This window comes from Procambarus clarkii, unplaced genomic scaffold (genome assembly GCF_040958095.1).
Source record: "Procambarus clarkii isolate CNS0578487 unplaced genomic scaffold, FALCON_Pclarkii_2.0 HiC_scaffold_108, whole genome shotgun sequence".
In the NCBI taxonomy this organism is placed as follows: domain Eukaryota; kingdom Metazoa; phylum Arthropoda; class Malacostraca; order Decapoda; family Cambaridae; genus Procambarus; species Procambarus clarkii.
This window is the reverse complement of record NW_027189141.1, coordinates 93,911-107,537: the sequence shown is the minus strand read 5'-3', so window position 1 is coordinate 107,537 and position 13,627 is coordinate 93,911.

The following is a 13,627-nucleotide window of genomic DNA, read 5'->3' as shown; positions in this document are numbered from 1 at the left end:
TTTCAGTTTCAAATTACGAAGTTTCATACCGAAAATATGCCAATTACTGAAAACGGCGATGGGTCATATTTTGCCCAAACCCCCCTGCAGTTTTTAAAATGTTTGAAATGTCGGAAATTTGGCTCCTGAGCGTGATTTTTGAGCCGAATTCTGACTCTCTGCACCTATTTTCAGTTTCAAATTATGACGTTTCATACCGAAAATATGCACATTACTCAAAACGGCGATGGGTCATATTTTGCCTAAACCCCCTGCAGTTTTTAAAATGTCTGAAATGTCGGAAATTTGACTCCTGAGCGTGATTTTTGAGCCGAATTCTGACTCTCTGCACCTATTTTTATTTTCAAAATACGACGTTTCATACCCAGAATTTGCCAATTACTGTAAACGGCGATGGGTCATATTTTGCCCAAACCCCCCTGCAATTTTCAAAATGTCTGAAATGTCGGAAATTTGACTCCTGAGCGTGATTTTTTATCTGAATTCTGACTCTCTACACCTGTTTTCAGTTTCAAATTACGACTTTTTATACCGAAAATATGCCAATTACTGAAAACGGCGATTGGTCATATTTTGCCTAAACCCCCCTGCAGTTTTCAAAATGTCTGAAATGTCGGAAATTTGACTCCTAAGTGTGATTTTTGAGCCGAATTCTGACTCTCTGCACCTATTTTCAGTTTCAAATTACGACATTTCATACCGAAAATATGCCAATTACTGAAAACGGCGATGGGTCATATTTTGCCCAAACCCCCCTGCAGTTTTCAAAATGTCTGAAATGTCGGAAATTTGACTCCTAAGTGTGATTTTTGAGCCGAATTGTGATTCTCTGCACCTATTTTCAGTTTCAAATTACGACTTTTTATACCGAAAATATGCCAATTACTGAAAACGGCGATTGGTCATATTTTGCCTAAACCCTCCTGCAGTTTTCAAAATGTCTGAAATGTCGGAAATTTGACTCCTAAGTGTGATTTTTGAGCCGAATTCTGACTCTCTGCACCTATTTTCAGTTTCAAATTACGACATTTCATACCGAAAATATGCCAATTACTGAAATCGGCGATGGGTCATATTTTGCCCAAACCCCCCTGCAGTTTTCGAAATGTCTGAAATGTCGGAAATTTGACTCCTGAGCGTGATTTTTGAGCCGAATTCTGACTCTCTTCACCTATTTTCAGTTTCAAATTACGACGTTTCATATAGAAAATATGCCAAATACTGTAAACGGCAATGGGTCATATTTTCCCCAAACCCCCCCTGCAGTTTTTAAAATGTCTGAAATGTCGGAAATTTGACACCTGAGCGTGATTTTTGAGCTGAATTCTGACTATCTGCACCTATTTTCAGTTTCAAATTACGACTTTTTATACCGAAAATATGCCAATTACTGAAAACAGCGATGGGTCATATTTTGCCCAAACCCCCCTGCAGTTTTCAAAATGTCTGAAATGTCGAAAATTTGACTCCTGAGCGTGATTTTTGAGCCGAATTCTGACTCTCTGCATCAATTTTCAGTTTCAAATTACGACGTTCCATACCGACAATATGCCAATTACCGTAAACAGCGATGGGTCATATTTTGCCCAAACCCCCCTGCAGTTTTCAAAATGTCTGAAAAGTCGGAAATTAGACTCCTGAGCGTGATTTTTGAGCCGAATTCTGACTCTCTGCACCTATTTCCAGTTTCAAAATACGACGTTTCATACCGAAAATATGCCAATTACTGTAAACGGCGATGGGTCATATTTTGCCCAAACCCCCCTGCAGTTTTCAAAATGTCTGAAATGTCGGAAATTTGTCTCCTGAGCGTGATTTTTTATCCGAATTCTGACTCTCTGCATTTATTTTCAGTTTCAAATTACGACTTTTTATACCGAAAATATGCCAATTACTGAAAACGGCGATGGGTCATATTTTGCCCAAACCCCCCTGCAGTTTTGAAAATGTCTGAAATGTCGGAAATTTGACTCTGGAGCGTAATTTTTGAGCCGAATACTGACTCTCTGCATTTATTTTCAGTTTCAAATTACGAATTTTTATACCGAAAATATGCCAATTACTGAAAACGGCGATGGGTCATATTTTGCCCAAACCCCCCTGCAGTTTTTTAAATGTCCGAAATGTCGGAAATTTGACTCCTGAGCATGATTCTTGAGCCGAATTCTGACTCTCTGCACCTATTTTCAGTTTCAAATTACGATGTTTCATACCGAAAATAAACCAATTACTGTAAACAGCGATGGGTCATATTTTGCCCAAACCCCCCTGCAGTTTTGAAAATGTCTGAAATGTCGGAAATTTGACTCTAGAGCGTGATTTTTGAGACGAATACTGACTCTCTGCATTTATTTTCAGTTTCAAATTACGACTTTTTATACCGAAAATATGCCAATTACTGAAAACGGCGATGGGTCATATTTTGCCCAAACCCCCCTGCAGTTTTCAAAATGTCTGAAATGTCGGAAATTTGACTCCTGAGCGTGATTTTTGAGCCGAATTCTGACTCTCTGCACCTATTTTCAGTTTCAAATTACGAAGTTTTATACCGAAAATATGCCAATTACTGAAAACGGCGAAGGGTCATATTTTGCCCAAACCCCCCCCTGCAGTTTTTGAAATGTCTGAAATGTCGGAAATTTGACTCCTGAGCGTGATTTTTAAGCCGAATTCTGACTCTCTGCATCTATTTTCAGTTTCAAATTACGAAGTTTCATACCGAAAATATGCCAATTACTGAAAACGGCGATGGGTCATATTTTGCCCAAACCCCCCTGCAGTTTTTAAAATGTCTGAAATGTCGAAAATTTGACTCCTGAGCGTGATTCTTGAGCCGAATTCTGATTCTCTGCACCTATTTTCAGTTTCAAATTACGACGTTTCATACCGAAAATATGCCAATTACTGTAAACGGCGATGGGTCATATTTTGCCCAAACCCCCCTGCAGTTTTCAAAATGTCTGAAATGTCGGAAATTTGACTCCTGAGCGTGATTTTTGAGCCGAATTCTGACTCTCTGCACCTATTTTCAGTTTCAAATTACGACTTTTTATACCGAAAATATGCCAATTACTGAAAACGGCGATGGGTCATGTTTTGCCCAAACCCCCCTGCAGTTTTCAAAATGTCTGAAATGTCGGAAATTTGACTCCTGAGCGTGATTTTTGAGCCGAATTCTGACTCTCTGCACCTATTTTCAGTTTCAAATTACGACGTTTTATACCGAAAATATGCCAATTACTGAAAACGGCGAAGGGTCATATTTTGCCCAAACCCCCCTGCAGTTTTTGAAATGTCTGAAATGTCGGAAATTTGACTCCTGAGCGTGATTTTTAAGCCGAATTCTGACTCTCTGCACCTATTTTCAGTTTCAAATTACGACGTTTCATACCGAAAATATGCCAATTACTGTAAACGGCGATAGGTCATATTTTGCCCAAACCCCCATGCAGTTTTCAAATTGTCTGAAGTGTCGGAAATTTGACTCCTGAGCGTGATTTTTTATCCGAATTCTGACTCTCTGCACCTTTTTTCAGTTTCAAATTACGAGTTTTTATACCGAAAATATGCCAATTACTGAAAACGGCGATGGGTCATATTTTGCCCAAACCCCCCCTGCAGTTTTCAAAATGTCTGAAATGTCGGAAATTTGAATCATGAGCGTGATTTTTGAGCCGAATTCTGACTCTCTGCACCTATTTTTAGTTTCAAATTACGAAGTTTCATACCGAAAATATGCCAATTACTGAAAACGGCGATGGGTTATATTTTGCCCAAACCCCCCTGCAGTTTTTAAAATGTTTGAAATGTCGGAAATTTGGCTCCTGAGCGTGATTTTTGAGCCGAATTTTGACTCTCTGCACCTATTTTCAGTTTCAAATTATGACGTTTCATACCGAAAATATGCACATTACTGAAAACGGCGATGGGTCATATTTTGCCTAAACCCCCTGCAGTTTTTAAAATGTCTGAAATGTCGGAAATTTGACTCCTGAGCGTGATTTTTGAGCCGAATTCTGACTCTCTGCACCTATTTTTATTTTCAAAATACGACGTTTCATACCGAGAATTTGCCAATTACTGTAAACGGCGATGGGTCATATTTTGCCCAAACCCCCCTGCAATTTTCAAAATGTCTGAAATGTCGGAAATTTGACTCCTGAGCGTGATTTTTTATCTGAATTTTGACTCTCTACACCTGTTTTCAGTTTCAAATCACGACTTTTTATACCGAAAATATGCCAATTACTGAAAACGGCGATTGGTCATATTTTGCCTAAACCCCCCTGCAGTTTTCAAAATGCCTGAAATGTCGGAAATTTGACTCCTAAGTGTGATTTTTGAGCCGAATTCTGACTCTCTGCACCTATTTTCAGTTTCAAATTACGACATTTCATACCGAAAATATGCCAATTACTGAAAACGGCGATGGGTCATATTTTGCCCAAACCCCCCTGCAGTTTTTAAAATGTCTGAAATGTCGGAAATTTGACACCTGAGCGTGATTTTTGAGCTGAATTCTGACTCTCTGCACCTATTTTCAGTTTCAAATTACGACTTTTCATACCGAAAAGATGCCAATTACTGTAAACGGCGATGGGTCATATTTTGCCCAAACCCCCCTGCAGTTTTCAAAATGTCTGAAATGTCTGAAATTTGACTCCTGAGCGTGATTTTTTATCCGAATTCTGACTCTCTTCACCTATTTTCAGTTTCAAATTACGACGTTCCATACCGAAAATATGCCAATTACTGTAAACGGCGATGGGTCATATTTTGCCCAAACCCCCCTGCAGTTTTCAAAATGTCTAAAATGTCGGAAATTAGACTCCTGAGCGTGATTTTTGAGCCGAATTCTGACTCTCTGCACCTATTTTCAGTTTCAAAATACGACGTTTCATACCGAAAATATGCCAATTACTGTAAACGGCGATAGGTCATATTTTGCCCAAACCCACTCTGCGGTTTTCAAAATGTCTGAAATGTCGGAAATTTGACTCCTGAGCGTGATTTTTTATCCGAATTCTGACTCTCTGCACCTATTTTCAGTTTCAAAATACGACTTTTTATTCCGAAAATATGCCAATTACTGAAAACGGCGATGGCTCATATTTTGCCCAAACCCCCCTGCAGTTTTGAAAATGTCTGAAATGTCGGAAATTTGACTCTTGAGCGTGATTTTTGAGCCGAATTCTGACTCTCTGCATCTATTTTCTGTTTCAAATTACGACGTTTCATACCGAAAATATGCCAATTACTGAAAATGGCGATGGGTCAAATTTGGCCAAACCCCCCTGCAGTTTTTAAAATGTCTGAAATGTCGGAAATTTGACTCCTGAGCGTGATTCTTGAGCCGAATTCTGACTCTCTGCACCTATTTTCAGTTTCAAATTACGATGTTTCATACCGAAAATATGCCAATTACTGTAAACAGCGATGGGTCATATTTTGCCCAAACCGCCCTGCAGTTTTCAAAATGTCTGAAATGTCGGAAATTTGACTCCTGAGCGAGATTTTTTATCCGAATTCTGACTATCTGCACCTATTTTCAGTTTAAAATTACGACTTTTTATACAGAAAATATGCCAATTACTGAAAACGGCGATGGGTCATATTTTGCCCAAACCCCACTGCAGTTTTCAAAATATCTGAAATGTCGGAAATTTGACTCTTGAGCGTGATTTTTGAGCCGAATTCTGACTCTCTGCATTTATTTTCTGTTTCAAATTACGACGTTTCATACCGAAAATATGCCAATTACTGAAAACGGCGATGGGTCAAATTTGGCCAAACCCCCCTGCAGTTTTTAAAATGTCTGAAATGTCGGAAATTTGACTCCTGAGCGTGATTCTTGAGCCGAATTCTGACTCTCTGCACCTATTTTCAGTTTCAAATTACGATGTTTCATACCGAAAATATGCCAATTACTGTAAACAGCGATGGGTCATATTTTGCCCAAACCGCCCTGCAGTTTTCAAAATGTCTGAAATGTCGGAAATTTGACTCCTGAGCGAGATTTTTTATCCGAATTCTGACTATCTGCACCTATTTTCAGTTTAAAATTACGACTTTTTATACAGAAAATATGCCAATTACTGAAAACGGCGATGGGTCATATTTTGCCCAAACCCCTCTGCAGTTTTCAAAATATCTGAAATGTCGGAAATTTGAATCTAGAGCGTGATTTTTGAGCCGAATTCTGACTCTCTGCACCTATTTTCAGTTTCCAATTACGACTTTTTATACCGAAAATATGCCAATTACTGAAAACGGCGATGGGTCATATTTTGCCCAAACCCCCCTGCAGTTTTCAAAATGTCTGAAATGTCGGAAATTTGACTTCTGAGCGTGATTTTTGAGCCGAATTCTGACTCTCTGCACCTATTTTCAGTTTCAAATTACGACGTTTTATACCGAAAATATGCCAATTACTGAAAATGGCGATGGGTCATATTTTGCCCAAACCCCCCTGCAGTTTTTGAAATGTCTGAAATGTCGGAAATTTGACTCCTTAGCGTGATTTTTGAGCCGAATTCTGAATCTCTGCACCTATTTTCAGTTTCAAATTACGACGTTTTATACCGAAAATATGCCAATTACTGAAAATGGCGATGGGTCATATTTTGCCCAAACCCCCCTGCAGTTTTTGAAATGTCTGAAATGTCGGAAATTTGACTCCTTAGCGTGATTTTTGAGCCGAATTCTGACTCTCTGCACCTATTTTCAGTTTCAAATTACGAAGTTTTATACCGAAAATATGCCAATTACTGAAAACGGCGATGGGTCATATTTTGCCCAAACCCCCCTGCAGTTTTAGAAATGTCTGAAATGTCGGAAATTTGACTCTTGAGCGTGGTTTTTGAGCCGAATTCTGACTCTCTGCACCTATTTTCAGTTTCAAATTACGACGTTTCATACCGAAAATATGCCAATTACTGTAAACGGCGATGGGTCATATTTTGCCCAAACCCCCCTGCAGTTTTTAAAATGTCTGATATGTCGAAAATTTGGCTCCTGAGCGTGATTTTTGAGCCGAATTCTGACTCTCTGCACCTATTTTCAGTTTTAAATTACGACGTTTCATACCGAAAATATGCCAATTACTGTAAACGGCGATGGGTCATATTTTGCCCAAACCTCCCTGCAGTTTTCAAAATTTCTGAAATGTCGGAAATTTGACTCCTGAGCGTGATTTTTTATCCGAATTCTGACTCTCTGCACCTATTTTCAGTTTCATATTACGACTTTTTATACCGAAAATGTGCCAATTACTGAAAACGGCAATGGGTCATATTTTGCCCAAACCCCCCTGCAGTTTTGAAAATGTCAGAAATGTCGGAAATTTGACTCTTGAGCGTGATTTTTGAGCCGAATTCTGACTCTCTGCATCTATTTTCAGTTTCAAATTACGACGTTTCATACCGAAAATATGCCAATTACTGAAAACGGCGATGGGTCATATTTTCCCCAACCCCCCCTGCAGTTTTTAAAATGTCTGAAATGTCGGATATTTGACTCCTGAGCGGGATTCTTGAGAAGAATTCCGACTCTCTGCACCTATTTTCAGTTTCAAATTACGACATTTCATACCGAAAATATGCCAATTACTGAAAACGGCGATGGGTCATATTTTGCCCAAACCCCCCTGCAGTTTTCAAAATGTCTGAAATGTCGGAAATTTGACTCCTGAGCGTGATTTTTGAGCCGAATTCTGACTCTCTTCACCTATTTTCAGTTTCAAATTACGACGTTTCATATAGAAAATATGCCAAATACTGTAAACGGCAATGGGTCATATTTTCCCCAAACCCCCCCTGCAGTTTTTAAAATGTCTGAAATGTCGGAAATTTGACACCTGAGCGTGATTTTTGAGCTGAATTCTGACTATCTGCACCTATTTTCAGTTTCAAATTACGACTTTTTATACCGAAAATATGCCAATTACTGAAAACAGCGATGGGTCATATTTTGCCCAAACCCCCCTGCAGTTTTCAAAATGTTTGAAATGTCGAAAATTTGACTCCTGAGCGTGATTTTTGAGCCGAATTCTGACTCTCTGCATCAATTTTCAGTTTCAAATTACGACGTTCCATACCGACAATATGCCAATTACCGTAAACAGCGATGGGTCATATTTTGCCCAAACCCCCCTGCAGTTTTCAAAATGTCTGAAAAGTCGGAAATTAGACTCCTGAGCGTGATTTTTGAGCCGAATTCTGACTCTCTGCACCTATTTTCAGTTTCAAAATACGACGTTTCATACCGAAAATATGCCAATTACTGTAAACGGCGATGGGTCATATTTTGCCCAAACCCCCCTGCAGTTTTCAAAATGTCTGAAATGTCGGAAATTTGTCTCCTGAGCGTGATTTTTTATCCGAATTCTGACTCTCTGCATTTATTTTCAGTTTCAAATTACGACTTTTTATACCGAAAATATGCCAATTACTGAAAACGGCGATGGGTCATATTTTGCCCAAACCCCCCTGCAGTTTTGAAAATGTCTGAAATGTCGGAAATTTGACTCTGGAGCGTGATTTTTGAGCCGAATACTGACTCTCTGCATTTATTTTCAGTTTCAAATTACGAATTTTTATACCGAAAATATGCCAATTACTGAAAACGGCGATGGGTCATATTTTGCCCAAACCCCCCTGCAGTTTTTTAAATGTCCGAAATGTCGGAAATTTGACTCCTGAGCATGATTCTTGAGCCGAATTCTGACTCTCTGCACCTATTTTCAGTTTCAAATTACGATGTTTCATACCGAAAATAAACCAATTACTGTAAACAGCGATGGGTCATATTTTGCCCAAACCCCCCTGCAGTTTTGAAAATGTCTGAAATGTCGGAAATTTGACTCTAGAGCGTGATTTTTGAGACGAATACTGACTCTCTGCATTTATTTTCAGTTTCAAATTACGACTTTTTATACCGAAAATATGCCAATTACTGAAAACGGCGATGGGTCATATTTTGCCCAAACCCCCCTGCAGTTTTCAAAATGTCTGAAATGTCGGAAATTTGACTCCTGAGCGTGATTTTTGAGCCGAATTCTGACTCTCTGCACCTATTTTCAGTTTCAAATTACGAAGTTTTATACCGAAAATATGCCAATTACTGAAAACGGCGAAGGGTCATATTTTGCCCAAACCCCCCCCTGCAGTTTTTGAAATGTCTGAAATGTCGGAAATTTGACTCCTGAGCGTGATTTTTAAGCCGAATTCTGACTCTCTGCATCTATTTTCAGTTTCAAATTACGAAGTTTCATACCGAAAATATGCCAATTACTGAAAACGGCGATGGGTCATATTTTGCCCAAACCCCCCTGCAGTTTTTAAAATGTCTGAAATGTCGAAAATTTGACTCCTGAGCGTGATTCTTGAGCCGAATTCTGATTCTCTGCACCTATTTTCAGTTTCAAATTACGACGTTTCATACCGAAAATATGCCAATTACTGTAAACGGCGATGGGTCATATTTTGCCCAAACCCCCCTGCAGTTTTCAAAATGTCTGAAATGTCGGAAATTTGACTCCTGAGCGTGATTTTTGAGCCGAATTCTGACTCTCTGCACCTATTTTCAGTTTTAAATTACGACTTTTTATACCGAAAATATGCCAATTACTGAAAACGGCGATGGGTCATATTTTGCCCAAACCCCCCTGCAGTTTTCAAAATGTCTGAAATGTCGGAAATTTGACTCCTGAGCGTGATTTTTGAGCCGAATTCTGACTCTCTGCACCTATTTTCAGTTTCAAATTACGACGTTTTATACCGAAAATATGCCAATTACTGAAAACGGCGAAGGGTCATATTTTGCCCAAACCCCCCTGCAGTTTTTGAAATGTCTGAAATGTCGGAAATTTGACTCCTGAGCGTGATTTTTAAGCCGAATTCTGACTCTCTGCACCTATTTTCAGTTTCAAATTACGACGTTTCATACCGAAAATATGCCAATTACTGTAAACGGCGATAGGTCATATTTTGCCCAAACCCCCCTGCAGTTTTCAAAATGTCTGAAATGTCTGAAATTTGACTCCTGAGCGTGATTTTTTATCCGAATTCTGACTCTCTTCACCTATTTTCAGTTTCAAATTACGACGTTCCATACCGAAAATATGCCAATTACTGTAAACGGCGATGGGTCATATTTTGCCCAAACCCCCCTGCAGTTTTCAAAATGTCTAAAATGTCGGAAATTAGACTCCTGAGCGTGATTTTTGAGCCGAATTCTGACTCTCTGCACCTATTTTCAGTTTCAAAATACGACGTTTCATACCGAAAATATGCCAATTACTGTAAACGGCGATAGGTCATATTTTGCCCAAACCCACTCTGCGGTTTTCAAAATGTCTGAAATGTCGGAAATTTGACTCCTGAGCGTGATTTTTTATCCGAATTCTGACTCTCTGCACCTATTTTCAGTTTCAAAATACGACTTTTTATACAGAAAATATGCCAATTACTGAAAACGGCGATGGGTCATATTTTGCCCAAACCCCACTGCAGTTTTCAAAATATCTGAAATGTCGGAAATTTGACTCTTGAGCGTGATTTTTGAGCCGAATTCTGACTCTCTGCATTTATTTTCTGTTTCAAATTACGACGTTTCATACCGAAAATATGCCAATTACTGAAAACGGCGATGGGTCAAATTTGGCCAAACCCCCCTGCAGTTTTTAAAATGTCTGAAATGTCGGAAATTTGACTCCTGAGCGTGATTCTTGAGCCGAATTCTGACTCTCTGCACCTATTTTCAGTTTCAAATTACGATGTTTCATACCGAAAATATGCCAATTACTGTAAACAGCGATGGGTCATATTTTGCCCAAACCGCCCTGCAGTTTTCAAAATGTCTGAAATGTCGGAAATTTGACTCCTGAGCGAGATTTTTTATCCGAATTCTGACTATCTGCACCTATTTTCAGTTTAAAATTACGACTTTTTATACAGAAAATATGCCAATTACTGAAAACGGCGATGGGTCATATTTTGCCCAAACCCCTCTGCAGTTTTCAAAATATCTGAAATGTCGGAAATTTGAATCTAGAGCGTGATTTTTGAGCCGAATTCTGACTCTCTGCACCTATTTTCAGTTTCCAATTACGACTTTTTATACCGAAAATATGCCAATTACTGAAAACGGCGATGGGTCATATTTTGCCCAAACCCCCCTGCAGTTTTCAAAATGTCTGAAATGTCGGAAATTTGACTTCTGAGCGTGATTTTTGAGCCGAATTCTGACTCTCTGCACCTATTTTCAGTTTCAAATTACGACGTTTTATACCGAAAATATGCCAATTACTGAAAATGGCGATGGGTCATATTTTGCCCAAACCCCCCTGCAGTTTTTGAAATGTCTGAAATGTCGGAAATTTGACTCCTTAGCGTGATTTTTGAGCCGAATTCTGAATCTCTGCACCTATTTTCAGTTTCAAATTACGACGTTTTATACCGAAAATATGCCAATTACTGAAAATGGCGATGGGTCATATTTTGCCCAAACCCCCCTGCAGTTTTTGAAATGTCTGAAATGTCGGAAATTTGACTCCTTAGCGTGATTTTTGAGCCGAATTCTGACTCTCTGCACCTATTTTCAGTTTCAAATTACGAAGTTTTATACCGAAAATATGCCAATTACTGAAAACGGCGATGGGTCATATTTTGCCCAAACCCCCCTGCAGTTTTAGAAATGTCTGAAATGTCGGAAATTTGACTCTTGAGCGTGGTTTTTGAGCCGAATTCTGACTCTCTGCACCTATTTTCAGTTTCAAATTACGACGTTTCATACCGAAAATATGCCAATTACTGTAAACGGCGATGGGTCATATTTTGCCCAAACCCCCCTGCAGTTTTTAAAATGTCTGATATGTCGAAAATTTGGCTCCTGAGCGTGATTTTTGAGCCGAATTCTGACTCTCTGCACCTATTTTCAGTTTTAAATTACGACGTTTCATACCGAAAATATGCCAATTACTGTAAACGGCGATGGGTCATATTTTGCCCAAACCTCCCTGCAGTTTTCAAAATTTCTGAAATGTCGGAAATTTGACTCCTGAGCGTGATTTTTTATCCGAATTCTGACTCTCTGCACCTATTTTCAGTTTCATATTACGACTTTTTATACCGAAAATGTGCCAATTACTGAAAACGGCGATGGGTCATATTTTGCCCAAACCCCCCTGCAGTTTTGAAAATGTCAGAAATGTCGGAAATTTGACTCTTGAGCGTGATTTTTGAGCCGAATTCTGACTCTCTGCATCTATTTTCAGTTTCAAATTACGACGTTTCATACCGAAAATATGCCAATTACTGAAAACGGCGATGGGTCATATTTTCCCCAACCCCCCCTGCAGTTTTTAAAATGTCTGAAATGTCGGATATTTGACTCCTGAGCGGGATTCTTGAGAAGAATTCCGACTCTCTGCACCTATTTTCAGTTTCAAATTACGACATTTCATACCGAAAATATGCCAATTACTGAAAACGGCGATGGGTCATATTTTGCCCAAACCCCCCTGCAGTTTTCAAAATGTCTGAAATGTCGGAAATTTGACTCCTGAGCGTGATTTTTGAGCCGAATTCTGACTCTCTTCACCTATTTTCAGTTTCAAATTACGACGTTTCATATAGAAAATATGCCAAATACTGTAAACGGCAATGGGTCATATTTTCCCCAAACCCCCCCTGCAGTTTTTAAAATGTCTGAAATGTCGGAAATTTGACACCTGAGCGTGATTTTTGAGCTGAATTCTGACTATCTGCACCTATTTTCAGTTTCAAATTACGACTTTTTATACCGAAAATATGCCAATTACTGAAAACAGCGATGGGTCATATTTTGCCCAAACCCCCCTGCAGTTTTCAAAATGTTTGAAATGTCGAAAATTTGACTCCTGAGCGTGATTTTTGAGCCGAATTCTGACTCTCTGCATCAATTTTCAGTTTCAAATTACGACGTTCCATACCGACAATATGCCAATTACCGTAAACAGCGATGGGTCATATTTTGCCCAAACCCCCCTGCAGTTTTCAAAATGTCTGAAAAGTCGGAAATTAGACTCCTGAGCGTGATTTTTGAGCCGAATTCTGACTCTCTGCACCTATTTTCAGTTTCAAAATACGACGTTTCATACCGAAAATATGCCAATTACTGTAAACGGCGATGGGTCATATTTTGCCCAAACCCCCCTGCAGTTTTCAAAATGTCTGAAATGTCGGAAATTTGTCTCCTGAGCGTGATTTTTTATCCGAATTCTGACTCTCTGCATTTATTTTCAGTTTCAAATTACGACTTTTTATACCGAAAATATGCCAATTACTGAAAACGGCGATGGGTCATATTTTGCCCAAACCCCCCTGCAGTTTTGAAAATGTCTGAAATGTCGGAAATTTGACTCTGGAGCGTGATTTTTGAGCCGAATACTGACTCTCTGCATTTATTTTCAGTTTCAAATTACGAATTTTTATACCGAAAATATGCCAATTACTGAAAACGGCGATGGGTCATATTTTGCCCAAACCCCCCTGCAGTTTTTTAAATGTCCGAAATGTCGGAAATTTGACTCCTGAGCATGATTCTTGAGCCGAATTCTGACTCTCTGCACCTATTTTCAGTTTCAAAT